This window comes from Salvia splendens, chromosome 10 (assembly GCF_004379255.2).
Source record: "Salvia splendens isolate huo1 chromosome 10, SspV2, whole genome shotgun sequence".
NCBI lineage: Eukaryota > Viridiplantae > Streptophyta > Magnoliopsida > Lamiales > Lamiaceae > Salvia > Salvia splendens.
Genome location: NC_056041.1, coordinates 3895823 through 3914432, shown reverse-complemented (window position 1 = coordinate 3914432; position 18610 = coordinate 3895823). Strand labels below are relative to the sequence as shown.

At 37.6% G+C, this 18610-nt stretch overlaps 1 pseudogene; it reads right to left on the bottom strand.

Moving 5' to 3' along the window:
* Positions 1 to 10378: 10378 nt before the first annotated feature.
* LOC121751807 lies at positions 10379 to 12355 on the bottom strand (annotated as a pseudogene).
* Between the last annotated feature and the right edge of the window lie 6255 nt (positions 12356 to 18610).

Here is an 18610-nt window from a genome sequence, read left to right as displayed (position 1 = left end):
TGATGAGCAGTCATGTCGAACTCCTTGTTGACAAGTGATGCGAATAAAGTAGCATGGAAATGTAAATAATGCGGACTTTGGGCTCGGGTTGTGGGGAGTAGGAGTAGTAGTATTAGTATATGGCTTCGGCTTCATGGATGGCCTTGGGAGGGTTTGGGTACTGAAGTTCGATTAACTCAAGTTGAGGCATAGTATAATAATTTGGGTTGTTGGATGCCCTAGATTTAAGTTTGGATGACAAGACACGTTGAGCATATTTAGGGTGTGGTGTGGCTTCTTTTTCTTGGGGAGAGATTGAAGTTTGGTTAAGACATGTTGAGCCAGAGCCTTGGTAAACTTATGGCACCACTTTGCCTTGAGCTTGTACTCATGTCTGATATACAATAGAAACTCACTAACAGCGGGGGGAGGGGCGGTTTTCCCATTCTGCAAAAAAAACACAAAAATCAATTTTTTTATCTCTTTGATTTGATGGAGTAAAACTAAATAAGACAAGCGGTGATCACCAATGCTGTCGTCTGCCCGCCGGAGAGAGAGGGACAGTTTTTAGATTAGGTTTAACCCTTTAAATCCCATAACTCATGCCCATGTTCATTCATGAGGTCTTCATAATTTTACTATTTTCTAAACAATAGGTATTCAAATTATATTCTTTCTTATTCCGCAATCTTATAATTTCGGACCAACAGTCCAGCTCTCTAAATGCAACCCCAATCAATACACAGTGGCTCCAGTTAACAATAGGAAGGCAGCTCAATGTAGCTGATAAATCCATTTCTACTACTACTTAATAAGTTAATTAAGTTAATTTTTATCCGTTCCATTCCAACTAAATTGAGTCATATTATGAATAAATAGAAGGGTGGGCGTGTCAGAAGAAATGATTTTTTTTTAATGTAACTAATTGTGATTTAGATACAAACAAGATTATTTATTTGTTAAATGTATTTTATTTAGATATTTGGTGGCGAAAAACATGGATAATCCACTAAATATTACTAGTAGCTAATAAGTAAATATTGAAATCTAAATTTGTGTGGTGATTTTTTGTTTATTTATCGGCTTGTGGAACATTTTCAAAAGGGTGCATGGGATGGAATCATGGAACTCCGCAATTTTAATTTCGTTTTTTTGTGTATTCAAGGATAAAATTTGGTTCATATTTAAATTAAAATTGTAGTATAAGATAGAAATCCATGGGTTCCATCTGAAAACCAATTGGTGATAGGAGGAGAGGCTCATGAGACTTATATAGTGGATTAAGCTCTTTGTGTATACCGATGTGGGATATTTTTATATTCATTTTATGTTTCAATTGCCAACACCCTCCCTCAAACCCTTCAAGGTGAATCTTGGAGGGGTTGGACTTTTTATGATCGATTGGACAATCGGTCCAATTTTTTTTCTCGATTGGTTGGACCACTGACCCAAATTTTCGGCCCAGATATACTACTGGGTCAGTTAAATATGACCCACAGTCGGCGACCCACTCTGATACCATGATAGAAATCCATGGGTTCCATCCTAAAACCAATTGGTGATAGAAGGAGAGACCCATGAGACTTATATAGTGAATTAAGCTATTTGAATACACCGATGTGAGATATTTTTATATTCATTTTATGTTTCAATTGCCAACCGTCTAAATTAAAAAAACAACGTGTACTGATATAGATATATTTGTAGGTATCTTCATATGTTTTGTGTCGTTGACTTATTTAAATGAGTCGGATTAAAAGTGTTATTTAATATATAATCATGAGTTTTAGTGTATCTCTATTTCCGTTTTTAATAAATTATTCTGTTAGACTTACTTCAGTTGCCTAATAAAATTCAGTCTACATCATTTAAATTTTACTCCATGTTTTATTTCATTATATCCTATTGAAATGTTAAAAATTAATATACTAACACTTTATGGAAGGAAAAAAAAAGAAAAGATATCGTAGTAAGTAACGATAACTTTCTAATACAATGATTTTATAAATATTTTAATGTCTGTTTGAAACGAATACCTCATTTTTACTAAGACAAATATGGAGTACGTAGTATATTTTTATAATTTAAGAAACTGTATATTTTTTGTCATTTTAATCTTAAAAACAATCTTTTCATTCATGCTCCAAATGATGTTTACATTGCAACAAAGTGCAGTGTGCAACAAAGTGGAAGATGACGATAAGAAAATAACATAAGTAGCAAACTAAAAAAAAAGAAAAAAAGTGACACTTAGATGTTGTTCATAGGAATGAAAAACACCAATCTTCTTGGAAACATATAAAAAAGCATCCTAAGCAACACCAACTAGCAAACCCCTTTCCTTCACTCTTGTGGAGGAGACCCGGGAGGAGGTGGTGGTGGAGTAACCAAGAACATCGGGCCATCTCGAATTAGTCCGTCGCGAGCAGTCCTCAAGATCTCTGTAGCCGTAACATTGAGCAGCTCACTACGAATAAAATCATCTGACTCCACATCAATATCCATGGGCACTCCGAAATTGTACCCTCTCAGAACCGCTTTAGCTAAAGCTCTCGCACACATATCCAAGGTTGGTGAAGGGTCATTCATGGGATTGGGCATGCACAACTGCTCGGAACCGGCGGTTCACGGTTCATCATAAGCATGAACCAGAACCGGCCCGCCAAGGGTCCCGGAGGTTTGGGTTTCGGTTCCGGTTCAAAAAATCGGCGGTTTACGTGGCGGTTCAAAACCGCCGGTTTTCGGCCTGAACCGCCGGTTCCTGGCCGGTTCGGCGGTTCGTCGAATTTTTATTTTTTTTGCAATTTTTTATTTGTTTATGTATGAAATGTGCGTAAATAAAATTCAAAAAAATACGAGGAAAGTTACAATTTTATTGAGATTACACGTTTACAACAATTACAAATCGAAAAAAACTTGAGGTCTTGAAATCTTAAACAAAAATTTAAATACAAACAAGACTACTAGTCAACAACGAAGCTAATTACAAATGACAAAAAAGACGTAGAAGTTCTTATAAAAAAACTTATAAGTATATATACTCTTAATCGGCGAAGGTGATCTTTCTACATAACTAAATTAAGGATACATTTAGCAATTCAACTTTAAATGTTGAGTTTAATTAACAATCAACAATTATAGTAGAATTGTCAAAAGTTTCCCGGATTTAGCCGTATAGAGAAATTTACTTCATCTACTAGAGTATATACAAATACTATTATGTAATTGTATTTGCATATTTTCAAAGTAGGAACAAATGAAAAAAAATAAAGGAAAAAAACTTGAGCTCAACTTAAATTTAAAATTTAAGTTGAGGTGCCTACGTATCCCCAATGCCCATTTGCATTAGGGAATCAAAGCCCACGTAGTTCTCTTACCTTACTGACTTATTTGGCTTGGCCGATGGCGGTTGACGGTTGGCCTACGATTCATCCCCAGTGAATTCATCTTGTGATCCCTCCTGATCATCCCAATCATTTTCTTGTTCTCTGACGTTGGCTTTGGCCCAATCATCAAGTAACATCACGGCTTCCATATTTTTTGCCGAGAGCATACTTCTTGATTCATCCAACACACGAGAGCCAACACTAAAAGCGGACTCGGCGGCGACAGTGGAAGCCGGAACAGAAAAAAACTCCTTGGCCATTGACGCAAGGATGGGAAAATCTTTCTCGTGAGTTCCCCACCAATCGAGGACGTCGATTTGGACGGGAGGAGTAGGACCTTCATCACCAAAGGAAAAGAGTGAATCGAAATATAAATCTAGTTCACTTACCATACCTGAGGAACTTCCTCCGGTGCTATAGTTGTATAGGTCAGCTAATTGGGATTGCGCGTCGGGGTCATCATAATCGGCTTGAAATGCAAAGCCATAGTTATGTTGTGGAGGAGGGGGGTCTTCTCACTTGGTGGGTAGTGTTATACTTGGTTTCATATTTGGTGTAGAAAGCGCGCAAGTTAAACTCGAAGGTTTGTTGGATAATGGACCGGTCCGGGAGGGTTATTTGAAAGGTTTCGGAGAGGTCTACTCCAAATTCGTCACTGGTATCGGATTGGATTGCTTGAAGGGGCCAAGATCAATTGAACTCAAATTGTTATAATAAAAATCTAAAATCCTAGAGGTACCGGCTAATTTCCATTTTGGATCCAATAATACCTTTGCATTCAAAAACACGGTTGGAATCTCACCGAAATACTTAAAACTATTTTTCAATCATATAATATAAAACACACATTAATTCAGGTGAAGAGGAAGCATTTTTCATTGCAGTTTTAAAACCAAGTGATATATACATGCAATGCTCTACAACACGAACAGCGGTGCAATAATAAACACCCGATAATTCAACAGTAGCATTTTTGAAATATTTGAACAATTTAAATAACGCCACGCTATGTCCCCAACAACTATGTGAAAGATATAAATCATGTACGGGATATGTTCTAAAAAAATCATATAAAGAATCTTTATACGTCAAAGTGGAATTCAAACAATCATATGTCGAATTACATCTATGAGACACATCCATAGTAAAATTCGTATATGTAACATTCTTTTGATGACAATATTTCTTCCATGTTTTGCCAATAGCTGGCTTTTGATGGATTAATCTAACTGCAGTTCTAATAGGACTGACATGTTTTTGTCATAATTCAAGCACATCTAGTACACATAAATTTAAAATATGACAAATGCATCTTTGATGAAAATACTTACCTCCAATTACCGGAGAATAAGCCGCAATCAACTCGCTAATACTTGCGGTGTTAGCAGTTGCATTATCAAAACAATAGAAAATATCTTGTTGCATAATTGAAACTCATTCAAAACTTATATAATCAAAGAAGCAATTTCGGGTGCAGTGTATGGAGCTTCAAAATCTCTAAAACCTATTAAACGCTTGTGTAAAGTCCAACTATTATCCACAAAGTGTATTGTAATGCCCATATATGAATGGCGGTTAAAACAATCAGTCCACACATCTGAGCAAATGTTCACTTTGTGGCCCAAGTTAACTAAATAACGTGCTAATTCAATATTTTTCTCTAAACATTGCCTAACGGTAGATCGTTGAACGTTCATTCTACATATTCTTTTGATAGCTACGTGTCGCATTCTACCGGATGTTTTGTCACCAAATGGCTACGGAGGGTGCCATATCCCCCACCACTCGAAAATTATAGACTTTATCGCAATAGTTGCAATACGCATGAAACGCCGATGTCTCTTCTTGAGAGTGCGGATCATGAGGACTTGGAATCACCACCGGGACCTTCTTGTAGTGTTTGACAAAAATATCAGATTTCAAAACTTTTGCCGTGTTAGTGGGTGGAGGGGGAGGCATCTCCTCATTTCCGTCGGTGCTAGACGGAATACGAGAATGAGATCTATCCTCATTATTGTCTGAGTCCGACGATATAGCCACGTCGTACTCGTCATCTTGTTGGGAACCACCTCCCCTACCCCCACCTTGTTGCATTTCAGAGAGTAGCAAGGCGGTCCTATGATCTTCTTCTATCTATAAATATTATATAAGTTGAAGTTATAAGTATGAACACAAAAAAAATTTATAAACTCAATTTTATGAAATTATGAAATATGAATGGTAAAAATAATTTATCATTACTTACTTGCATGCGTTCAGCCGCCACTCAAAACCTCTTCCATAATTTCTCGACGACTAGGTCGCCTTGATTTTGAGGGACGACTAGTACTTTGATCTTGGGCAATTCCCTTGCCCCGATCATCACGTTCCGGTCCACCGCGAGAAGAAGACATAGTGGTAAACGAAAGAAGTATGGATGGAATATGGAGTATGGAATAAGTGGTAAATTACTACACAACAAATATAGTAGTAAGTAGTAAACAACTTGAGCAATTAGAGAGACTGAGGAGAGAATAGAGAAATGGAGATTGATAATGAAATCCTTGTTAACACAAGAATGGGGTGAGTAAAAATGAGGGGGGAGTGGGGTATTTATAGGAGTAAAATTGGAAGAAATAAAAAAATTTGAAATTTAAAATTCGACCGAAACCGGCGGTTTACCTCCTGAACCGGCGGTTCAACCATAAACCGGTGGTTTAGTCCACGGTTTTCTGACGGAAACTGCCGGTTTCTGACCGGTTTTCAGGCCTACGACCTGCCACCTAAAAAGTCACCGGAACCGGCGGAAACCGGTGGTTTTCGTCAGGAACTGGCGAAAACCGGTGATTTTCGTCAGAAACCGTCGGTTTTTCTACAACCCGAGCCTGCAACCCTACGCCCCTAGCCGGAATCAACCGTTGAAACCGACGACCAACCAGTTCACGGTTCAAAATTTCCTCGACCCTGAACCGGCCCGCCTGAACCGCGAACCCGCTAGTTCCGGTTCCGGTTCATGAACCGGTGGTTAACCGCTGAGCCGGTTCGGTTTGTGCATGCTTACATGGGATCCATGTAGATAGAGGCTGAGGAAATGTATTACTTATGATAGAGCTATATATAGAAGACAAGAGTAATCATCCTATAGAGCTTCTTCGACAATTTAGTATGTACATACTCCATACTAAATACTTAGCATATTCTTGGTAAGAGCTATATTCATGCGCAAAATAGGGTTTTCTTTTTTCATCTCTCATGGGAAATATGAGAATGAAATTACTTTCTGACATTTATAAAGACAATTTTGTAATTATATTGTTTCGCTGCCGCTGCCGTTGCCACTGTCTTAGCTTGCATTTGCTAAATGATTACTAGTACTACACAATTTCTAATAACATTCTGCCTGCACTAACATGTTTTTTAATGAATTAAATCTCTAATTTATTTTATTATCACTCATGTTTTATTTTTTATAGTATTTTTTTTCTCCTTTTACTTGATTCTCTGTTTTATAAACTCATAGAAAGGAAAAAAGGGCAAGGGACTCCTCCTGCCTAATTGTAAATCTTTACAAGCCCTTCCAATTTGACACATCAAAAAAATGATCTCTCTCTCATTAACTCAACTCTTCTTTTTGTACTAAATCCTTAGGTCATCCACAATGGGGCAGATGCACGCTATCGTCCGCCACTGTGGCTCCGCGGACCACGGACGATGCGTCGTCCGCGCCCGATGCTTTGTCCGCGGACGAAGTGCGGACGATAGGGCATCGTCCGCGTCATCGTATGCCCACTGTGGGAGGCGCGGACGATGCAACACATTTTTATTTTTTTTAATTCGAAATTTGTCTATTTAAACCTCGATTGTCATTCCATTTTTCATACGAACATTTCTCGCATCAGTTTTCTCATCTCTCACATCTCTCCGAATCTCACAAGCCAAAATGAACCACGACGACGACCGGAGTTTCTCGGAGGATGGTAGTCTGACCTTAACTCGAGCCTTAAATGCAGACGTGCAAGACGCAATGGTGGAATGCTTAGCCATAATTCAATGCGAGGAGGCGGCGGCGGAGCGGATCCCCAGGCCTATTCGACGTCGGAAGTCTATCCGACGTGATCACGCCGCAGCTCACGAACGTCTATTTGCAGACTATTTTGCCGAGCAACCACGGTGCGGCTCGACTATTTTCCGCCGTTAGTTTAGAATGCCTCATTACCTTTTTCTCAGCATTGTCCAGACGTTGCAGTCACGCGATGAATACTTCCAGTATCGGGAAGATGACATCGGCAGACCCGGGCTTACGCCGTTGCAAAAGTGCACAGTTGCACTCCGGCAGTTGGCCTACGGCACCAGCGCTGACATGTTCGACGAGTACCTCCATGTCGGGGATACAGAGGTCGCGAGTGCCTGAAGAGATTTTGTAGGGGAGTTGTCGAGGCCTACAACGACACATATTTGCGAGGGCCTAATGAGAATGCATGAGACGGTGCACAGCTTTCCTGGGATGCTAGGGAGCGTCGACTGTATGCACTGGGAGTGGAAGAATTGTTCGGCGGTGTGGAGAGACCAATTTACTAGTGGATACAAGAGCAGCCACCCGACGATGGTCCTCGAAGCCGTCGCTGACTATCGGCTCTAGATCTGGCATGCTTACTTTGGTGTAGCAGGGTCGAACAAAGACATCAACGTCCTCAACTCATCCACCCTCTTCACCGAGCAATGCAACGGCAACGGCCCGTCCATCGAGTTAACTGCCAACAGGCGCCAATACCACATGGGGTACTACTTGGCCGATGGCATATACCCACGGTGGCCTGTTTTTCTAAGGCGATCAGCTGCCCAATTGGTGATAAGAGAGTTTTCTTTGCACAAAAGCAGGAGGCGGCGCGCAAGGATGTAGAGCGGGCATTTGGTGTGCTCCAATCACGGTGGACAATAGTGAAATGGCCGGGGCGTCTCTGGTTCAAGGAAATCATCGCCGATGGCATGTATGCGTGCATAATCTTGCAAAACATGATAATCGAATATGAAGGTGGGAGCATCACCGATTGGACCGATGATTTATTGCATCCAAATCCTCCAGCACGGCGACCGCGCCCCCCGCTCGAGGATTACCGACGGGCTTCAATGAGGTTCTATCTAGACATGCCTCAATGCGCAACCAACACGACCATGGGCAGCTCATGAACGACATGATTGAAGAAGTGTGGGCTCGTAACCGCCGTCGCTGAGTTTGCGTTGTAATCCGTATTGTAATGTATTAATTTTGTAAATGAAATGAAGGGTTTTCCCAATTTTTGTAGTTATTTAAATATTCAAATAGAAGAAAATGCTTATGGCACCCCTTAGGCGCGCCTTAGGGCGCCCCACTACAGGTGGAAGTGCAGGGGGATAAAATGCTAACGTGGCGGTGCATAGGGTGCGCCTTAGGGCGCCTCACTGTGGATGGCCTTAGCAGCAAAAGGTTCCGATCTTCCTCTGAAAAGGAGAGCATATAATGAAAGCAACAAAACAAAACCTTGGGAATGGGCAAAGATGTACGAAGAGCTGAAGGTTGGGATCTACTTCTTGACAACTGCACACATTGTTGATCCACAGTTAATTTTACTTTATGTATCAAAAATTGTAACCAAGAAACAAATTTTTGAAACAACGTTTATTCATAAACTACACCCTGGAACAAAGTTCTATCTTCATTATTCAACACGTTTACTATTCATGCTCACCCAATTAACTGTATTCCGAGAAGTTGTAATTTACTTTAATTTCATCGTTGCTCATATCTTTTAAAGTAATACTGTGATGAAGCTACACGGGGCCTCAGGGCCCATGGGCCAATTTGGATTATACTACTCCCTCCGTTCAATATAAGTGATGAGTTTCTTTTGGACACGAGATTTAAGGAAATTATATTTATTGAATTAACGTGGAGTGAATAAAGTATGAGAGAGGAAAAAATAGAAGAATGAAAGATAGAATAAAGTAATAAAGATGGGAAAAGTAAGAGAGAGGAAAATGTTTTATTTTTGCTAAAAGAGGAAATTAATCACTTTTATAGTAAGACAACCCAAAATGAAGAGTTGATAACTTGTGGTGAGATGGAGAGAGTATATTTTATATCCATGTTTAGATTAAAAAATGATGCATGTAGGCATGTCATACAGGTCCCGAGTCGACACCCCCTGACCGCAATATTCCTGTTTTGTTTTTAACTTTTCTTTTGATTAATTCTTTTTAACAAAGTAGCGCAGCATAAAAATTTCAGAAATACACTGTTTTATAGTATCATTCCTTTTTCACTTTGTTTTGTTTCATTATTTTCACTTTTATTTTAACACACACATTTTGTTTCGATTCACACATCCCACCAATTAAGCTAGTACTTTCAAACTCTTATTCAATATGCTCTAACTGTATTCATCAACATAAATACTAAAAATAACCCCATAACTATTACTCACTTTGTCCACGATTTATAGGCCCGGTTTGACTTGGTACGCGTTTTAAGAAATATAATAAAAAAATTGTGCAATGTGAGTCCTACTTTTATATAGCTTTATAATAAAATACGAGTAAGATAGGGTTAGTGGAATATGGAACCATTACCCAAAGTAGTAAAAAAACAAATAGGACATTTATTGGTGGACAGACAAAAATGACGAAATGAGACGATTATTGATAGACAGATGAGTAATAGTAGATTGGGTCCCCAGTGACAAAATTTTGGCTCTGTCACTGATATATATTTCATAAACTAACTTATGTTTAGAAGTATTACAGGACATATACAATGAAAAAGATTTTAATATGGGACATGAATTCAATTGAAAATATAGATCCTTCAAAAGTGCAAATTGTACTTGACAAATTACATTATAGGATGGTGTAACCGTGCGAGTGATAGGAACTATTCCCTATCGAACGAGGGGAACCAGAAGAAGTCAATCCCAGCAAGAAATCACGTTGAAAGTAAGCAATTCTAGGTTTTGAGGCAAAGCCCTCCGCATTCTTCTCGCCTGTCGGTGCTTGGACTGCTATATTAGTATCTCTTGATAATGTGAATCTCCCAACACAGAACCTTGACTCATGATATCGTGGTAAACAAGTTCATAACCCCCGAGAATGTCAAAGACGAGGTTCCAATGCCTGAGCATATCACTGCTGCAGAACACGATAAAGATTCTTGTACTTTCAATGGATGTCGCTCTATTTGGACTATCCGGCCTCATATAACTCAGAACATGAACTCAGAAGAAGACAACAGAGTCGTGAGTTAAGATGGAGGCTATACTTTAGTATTCATAACATATATCGTCGCTAAGCGTGTAAGACTAACTCTTAGCAGTTCGTTCAATGATTATAACTCAAGTCCTAAGCAATCAATGACTTCCATCAATCGTGAAAAGGTGCCTCACCTTTGCTTGCTTATAATCTTCACCAAGAAATCTTTCGCCCTGAGTTGGAACACTTCAACTCCCACCTACGCATTGTGCAACATCAAATGTCACTATAGACAAACTAAATCTGGTTCAGTGTTCGCAGACCTGATGTGTTTTCCTCTCCAGGATCGCGGTGTTTTCACTTCCACTACCCTTCTTATCTGCACAATCGCTCACCACCTACGGACATTCTGCTGTGGCCTTAGCCTCGTTGCAGTCTTCCCCTTCTAATGCTTTGAGTTCTTGGTGATAATTTCTGATACACCCCAGTAGCTACTTTATGTAATCAGCTGCACCAACCAATGTAACCATCTTCATCCATCTGCACACAAGAAAACAGTTTCAGTGTCAAACATAACTGCAAACATGGTCCCAAATGGCGACAATATGATGTTTCCCATTAAACCTTAGAGATGTTTGGGACTAGTGCACGAAGAGCATACTCCCAGTCTTTGACCTCTTCTTCCGGTTTCTCTCAGTCATTAACTTGAAAGGCCCCTTTTCCATCTTCTGTCTAGTTCCCACGCCTACTTTCTCACTGTCATTACTACTCAATCCAAAATCTGCAAACTTTCTCCTTCCCAATAGGTCCGCATAACCCTTGCTCGACTTCTCCAGCTACATCTCACTTGAGACGTGATAATCAGGGCCTAGTTGGACTAAATGTAACTGATGGCCGTTCGAAAGACTGGAACAAGTGGATTATCCCTCAAAGCTAGAATAGATTGTTGGTTGGGACATTTGGCAACCAAGGTTTAGATAGTGAAACGAAGGGAGTAAGTTTTCTTGATAACTACTTTCTGCATCCTCCATCACGCTTTCTTGTTTGAAAGAGCCTCTAAAACGAGCAGAGATGTAGTCGATGGTCTTCTGATCTCTCGGACCTGAATACATTACCAAAATTCATCCTCAATGATTCATGAAAATGCCGTGTCGGATTTCACCATGGAAACAAAATCTTACATGCTTAATTATAGGAGAGGATTTGTGTCCCATTTGTTCCTGCAAGTCATTCAGATCAACAAACGGACCTCTCAATTAAGGCTAGAATTTGATGAATCCTCAAACAAACATAAACGACCTCTCAACTAACACAAATCCAGTTTTCAATTATACTCATTTTTCAGAAGCACAACAAAGATTATTGTTCAATGCTTGTTTGATTCCTAAAAGAAGATACTCACATAGTAATGCAGCAAATGCAAAAGCCTATTTCAACATTAAACCACAATACCATTGCAGAATTAGATGATTGGACTATAAGTTTTTGATATAATTTTTGGGAACATACATCATCAGCGTTGCTCTGAGTTGTCGTCCACCTGGTTGTTTTAACATTACAACATCTCAATGAATCCTGCCCAAAGCAAATCATTCACACAAAAGCACACTTTCACTTGCAAAAATGATGCATTAAAGTAGTGAAATGATTTACCGTGTATACAGAGGAAAAGTGGAGAAGGGCAAGTGAGCAAGCTTGCTGCAAGCATTACTTGTGATTGGATGCTTAATCAAACCATCCTTGCATTCAACAATCAGATTTTCACCCTTTATATTGACTCCACGGCCCATTACTGCAACAGCACCCACCACTCAATAAACCTGTAAACAAACCCCAAAAAAAGGCAATCAAATGGGAGTTCTCTTGAAGTAGAACATAAATAAGAGAAAGTACAGCCTTGAGGGAATGAGGGTCATCCCCTAGCTTCCAAATTACACAGTAGTCCCATGGCTGGTTGTTGACAAGGGGACTCAGCCACTCAAAAATCTCTCTCTCTCTCTCTCTCTCTCTCTCTCTCTCTCTCTCTCTCTCTCTTCCCCATTCATCACTACAAAAATCTGTAAGACAAATCTGATTCTCTTGTTGATGATGATATAATGTTATCTTGGTCAAGAAGCTTATTTGTATGTAGTAAACCCTGAGAATGGAGGCTATACATTACTAGTTATAACCTGTGTAAAATTTTGATTTGTATCTTCTCTGATTATGAAAAAGCAGTATGTATGATGATTATAGCTCCAAATTGTGTGAATCTGTATTTATTATAGAAAATGAATTGTGCTTTTCAAGGTCCATCAATTTTTTTACCATGTAGCTCCTAGCTCAAACTGAACTTGAATAACTAACATAATCATAATCATAATCATAATTAAATGGTCCTCAATCTTGATGAACGATTATCTAAGTCAGTTACAGAGCAAATAAGAAGATGCTATATATGTACACTAGTTAAAAGAAGACTCACCACACGAAGAAAAAAAATATATCTTTGACTTGTACTATTACAACTTAAAAGTGAGCTTGGATCTGTATATGGTGTGAATCTGTATAACCATCAAAGGCTCAAAAATCAACTCATTTTACAATCAAAAGTGACACAAACCCAAATTTTTGTAGTTTCCATGTGACATGGATGTTTCCTCCATTTATATGGACAAGGGAATGAAGGTTAGAATGTTTGCATCCCAGCAAATGGATAGACAGGCAGAGCAACAACTAAAGTAGTAGCAATTGCCATCCTCTATATTTATAACATAGCAAGCAGTAATGGAGCAGAGCAAGTAGAGTGAAATCAAAATTCCTCATCAAAACTACACTTGCTCCCTTGTTGATGAACTAACTAAAGCGAACCCCCACCATCGAGAGAAAAGAAAATGTTCCCACCAACCACAAAATGGTTATATTACTAATAGAGAATTAAGATTAACAATATTGTTAAAACTTTGACAAGCTCAATAACTGGTAGTACTAACATTGTCATGATAGCAATAGTGATGTTCTATGATGGTTTGTTGGAGGGGCTGGCAGTCCCATGATCAGCATCAATGGATCGAAGCTTGTCCAGCGCTAATTGAATGAGGTCATTATTATAATCTTTTGACCAGTGACCATGTAGGTTGAACTCCTTCTGGATATTTGATGCCAATGAAGTAGCATGTAAATGCACAAATTTTATAGCTTGGGAGGGGCTTCTTGGCCTTGGGAGGGGCTTTCGCTTAATTGGGAGGGAAGGGGCTTGATTCTTAATTGGAGTATGATTATTTGGGTTTGGCGTGTTGGATCCACAATGACGTTTCATAAACACAAGTTGAGAATATCTTGGGAGAGGGATGCTGAATGCCTTAGATCCAGCTTTGGTTAACGCAAAATGAGCCATAGTAACATAATTTAGGTTTGGCTGCTTCTTCTTCTTCTTCTTCTTCTTCTTGGATGGGAGAGATTGAAGTTTGTCAAAGACGTGCTTTGCCAGAGCCTTTGTAAATTTATGGCACCACTTTGGCTTGATCTTGTACCCAATTTCCAAGTACGCTAGCAACGCAGTAACAGAGGGATCTATCTTTCTAGCATAGCGTCTCCGATCGGAAGGGGGGAGAGGCGGTTTTCTGGCGGACACCATTAATCCTGCAAAAAAACAATTGTTTTTTAAACCCAGGTATATTATAGATATTATCTCTCTCTACTCTACTTTGATTTGATGGCGGTGAGAATTGCTGATCACCGTGGTCTGCCCGCCGGAGAGAGAGGGACAATTTTTCGAAATCCCTAGCGCCACCCTGTAAGAATTCATTTATTTCTAATTTTATTTTCTAAAGAATACTATTACTATTCAGATTATCTCATAATTTTGTACCAACAGCCCAGCTCTCTAAAACGCGAGCCCAATCATAGATAGTGGCTCTTGAGTTAACAATGGGAACCAAGCCCAATGTAGCTCATAAGTCCATTACCATCACTTCAACATAAATTAATAAGTTACTCCCTCTATCCCATAAAAATATAGACAATGTGTTTGGCACGAGAATTAAGACAAAATTAGTAAAGTAAGAAAAATAAGAAAAATAAGAAAAATGATAGTTAATTAGTCATAGTTGATTGTGAGACCTACATTATTAAATTTATATCTTTCCAAAAGTTGAATGCACATATATATTTTTGTGTGACTGACGAAAATGTAAAATGCACATATTTTTATGGGATAGAGGGAGTAATATTTTCCTCGTACCATTCCAAATTAGTTGAGTCGTATGCTGAGTGAAGAGGGTATAAGGGATTTTTTTGTGGTAACATAAGCGAGCTATGCTTGATGCATCATTTTTAACATTAAATAAACCTGCAAGTATACAGAATAGATTTAGTATAGTTAGGATCAGTAGATATCAAGCACATGGAATGCTATCACCAATTGGCTATCTCTTCTTAGGCTTCTTTTCACTATTTGGAGTTACAGTTGGTTTTGGTTATAAAAACAGAAAACTTGAAAATTAAAGAAAACCCAAAAATGATATTAATTCCTAAACAAAAATATCTTACTATACTTCGTATAAATCCTTAAAAGTTTTAAATTGTACTATAATTTAAATCCTAAAAAATAAATGGAGGCAAAGAATACTACTATATAGCAGGATGGAGACTGTATATTTACTTCTCAATTGGATGCTCATATTCGACTCCAAAAGGATTTAATTGAAGAGTTGTGGGCGTGGAGGACTGCACGTCGTTAGATTTTTTTAATTAATATATTTTTTAATTTAAATATTATAATTGAATTTTCATGTATTTGTGTCGTAAATTTAATTCCGTATTTTGTGTGACTGTTAATTATTTGTTTTTTATAATTTTGTTTATTGTGGCTAGCCTATTGTTTGTCCAGTTGTTTGTCCTGATGATGTGGCAGGAGGAGTTTTTAGTACTGATAATCCTCCATAATTTGGGATAATCCCTAAGAATACCTCGGGGCCGAGGGGCGAGCATATGCATCCATATCAAAATGAGGTGGTTAGTACCCGCCGGCGTCGACGAGCCTTGGGTGCCCAGCGCCGATGAACCGGAACCGGAACCGGAACCACCCAAGACATTGTACATGCCCCCAGTTGCCAAACGCGTTGATGTCAAACCCGCCGGAGTTTCCGTCGCCGAACATTTTGTGATGAAAATTGGAGAGGTTGGATGAAAATTGGAGGGGAAATGGAGATGATTTTGGATGAATAGATGTGTGTTTGTGTGTATAATGAGAATGAAATAGGAGTATTTATAGAGTAAAAAAAGAAAAAAAAAATGGTCACTAATGGTAACATTTTTTTACCGTTTGTATTATTATTATTATTATTATTATTATTATTATTATTATTATTATTATTATTATTATTATTATTATTATTATTTTAAAATTCGAATTTTTTTAAAAAATGATTTATTGCGTCAGCGTGACGAAGCCCACTCGCGGGCTGGCGAGTGGGCATCACGCCTAGCGCCAGAGCGCACTACGTCGCGCAGGCGAGCTGGTGCGCCAGCCTCTCGGTGGGACGGGCTTCTCGGCGAGACCTGGACGAGACGGGACGCTGCAACGCGTCTCGCTGCCGTCTCGTCTCGGAGGGACGAGATACGAAACCGCAACTCGACGCGTTGCGGGTGCTCTTATAGTGGTAATGAACTATCAAACAAAAATCTCATTCAAATTGATGTGAAATTTTCTAAATTGCTACTACTAGTAATAAATAAAATAGTGATGTATCCAAATCACGTGCACATCGATTATATTCGTGTGAAATTGACTGTAGCATATTCTCGGTAGAAGCTAAATTCACACAAAAAAGGTTTTGCCTCTCTGATTGATTTGAAAGTGTTGGATTTGATATAGCTGCAAATGATGGGAAAGATGAGAGGAAAATATATGGAGAGAGAGAGAGTGATTATTTTTAGTCTTGACTATGCTTTTCTTGCCATGAAGATCACTGACCTCTTTTTGTAATGAAAAAGATCAAAATGGGAATATATGTATTAGTAGGTGTGTTATGTTATTCCAAGCATTTATCTTTGCATAAAGAGTGGTTAAAGCCAAAATGTTATGCGGCCACATTATGGCCAACCATAAATTAATTAAATAATAAAAAATTGATTTTTTTTCAATTTTTTGGTTTAATACTACTTGATTTTACTTTTATATCATCTTCATTATATATTGCTCAACATGTTAGTGTTACTCTTTCGTAGTTTTTGCTCAACTTATTACTATTGTCATTTTTTTTATTGTTGCTCAACGTATACAGTAATTCGTGATATTAATGTGTTTTACGTAATGGAATTCAAAGATAAGTATCAACTTACAAGTCCATTCACACACATATAAGTTTATATCGATAATTCTAATTTTTTTATACATGTAAATGTACTAAATTAACTTTTTATAACCGGCTACATTATGGCCATTTAGCATCACTCAAAGCCAAAAGGGAGAGCATAAAACTACTCGATCCATACCATATTAATTAGGTTGTTCTTGCCACTAATTAGCAATCATGTTATGGACTAGTGATGACCAATTTGTTGATGGCCTCGATCTCATTACCAATGCTAAAATAAATTAAAATTTTTATACCAATGCCCAATAAGAAGTGATCCAAAAGTGTTGAATTTTGTTTACTTAAAATCTGCTTCCAATTCCAATTAGGATCTGGACTTTGGAGTCTGTACTTCGATTCTGTAGCCTTCTTCAACCCTTAATTAATTACTCCTTCCATAGGTCAAACTATAGGTTGTGCATTCCACACACACACATTGATGACACATTGATTCAATTATTTTTTTTTGGACAGATTTGTTTAATAAATTAATTTTTGTTATCTCGAGTAGAAGCTTTTGATCATTTTACTACTAGTACATAAAAGTACCAAGGAATTATCATTTCATCACCAGCAAAATACCTGATGCATATACGGAGTATATTTTCTATCCGTATTTTTAGACACTCAAAATGTCACATCAATCATTATTACATCAAATTTTTATAGAGTATTTATACAGCTTTGTTTAGACTAGTAATATATGTATGCCATTGACATGTCAAGGGACGGACTTAGCACAGGCCAAGCCGCCGCTCCAGTGTGGGCTTGGCTGGTGCCGGACCAATATCTATCATGGCCGCCACTTACCTATTGAGTGGAGAATTCGTGTTTTCGTTTTTTTACAGATGGTGTGAAAGAGAAGGAGGGGGATGAGAGAGAGAGTAAAAGAGCAGGGTATAACTTTACAGTTGCCAAATGTGGGACCCTTTCTTCATTTTTTCTCCTTTTTATGTCCATAGTTATAAATATTGGATTTGGAAAAATAATCATTTAAATATTGTGTCAACATCTTTTCATTTTTTAGATATACTATGATCATTTATTTGTAAAAGAATATTGTGTACTAATAATTTGTATTTGAGGTTTATCGTTGAGTCTGTATTTAAAATAGTACTTACTAATATTTTAATAACTTATTTTAAATTGATGTATTTTTTTATTTCTATTGAAAAGTGATAATTTAATTTAATTTAATTTAATTTTAGTCGGTTTTATAAGTTTGAAATTAATATATTTAATCATAATTTTTTTATTTTTTAAAGTTATTTCATTCATGTATAAAATACTTCATTTTTGGTGATATTCAAAATTATGCGTTTTCTTTTTTTTCATTTTTTTGTATTTTAATGGAACAATATTTTTATAAGACAATATTTATATACTGATAAGAAAATTTAGACACTTAAAATTTTGTGCTTTAGTATTTTATTTAAAATATTATGAAACTATTTAGCTAAAACTTTATAACTTAATGATTACTGTCCCAAATAAAAATAAACTAATAATATTTGATTTGAAATTTATTAGTACTATATTCATATATTTATCATTCTATAAAATATGTAAAATAAGTAGGAAATGTTAGATTTGTGAATTACAGTATAATTTTTGTAATATATATATAGAGTATTACTTTTTAGAATTTTAGCACCGGCTTACATAGATTTCTAGTTTCGTCCCTGCATGTCACACAACGTTTGTCAA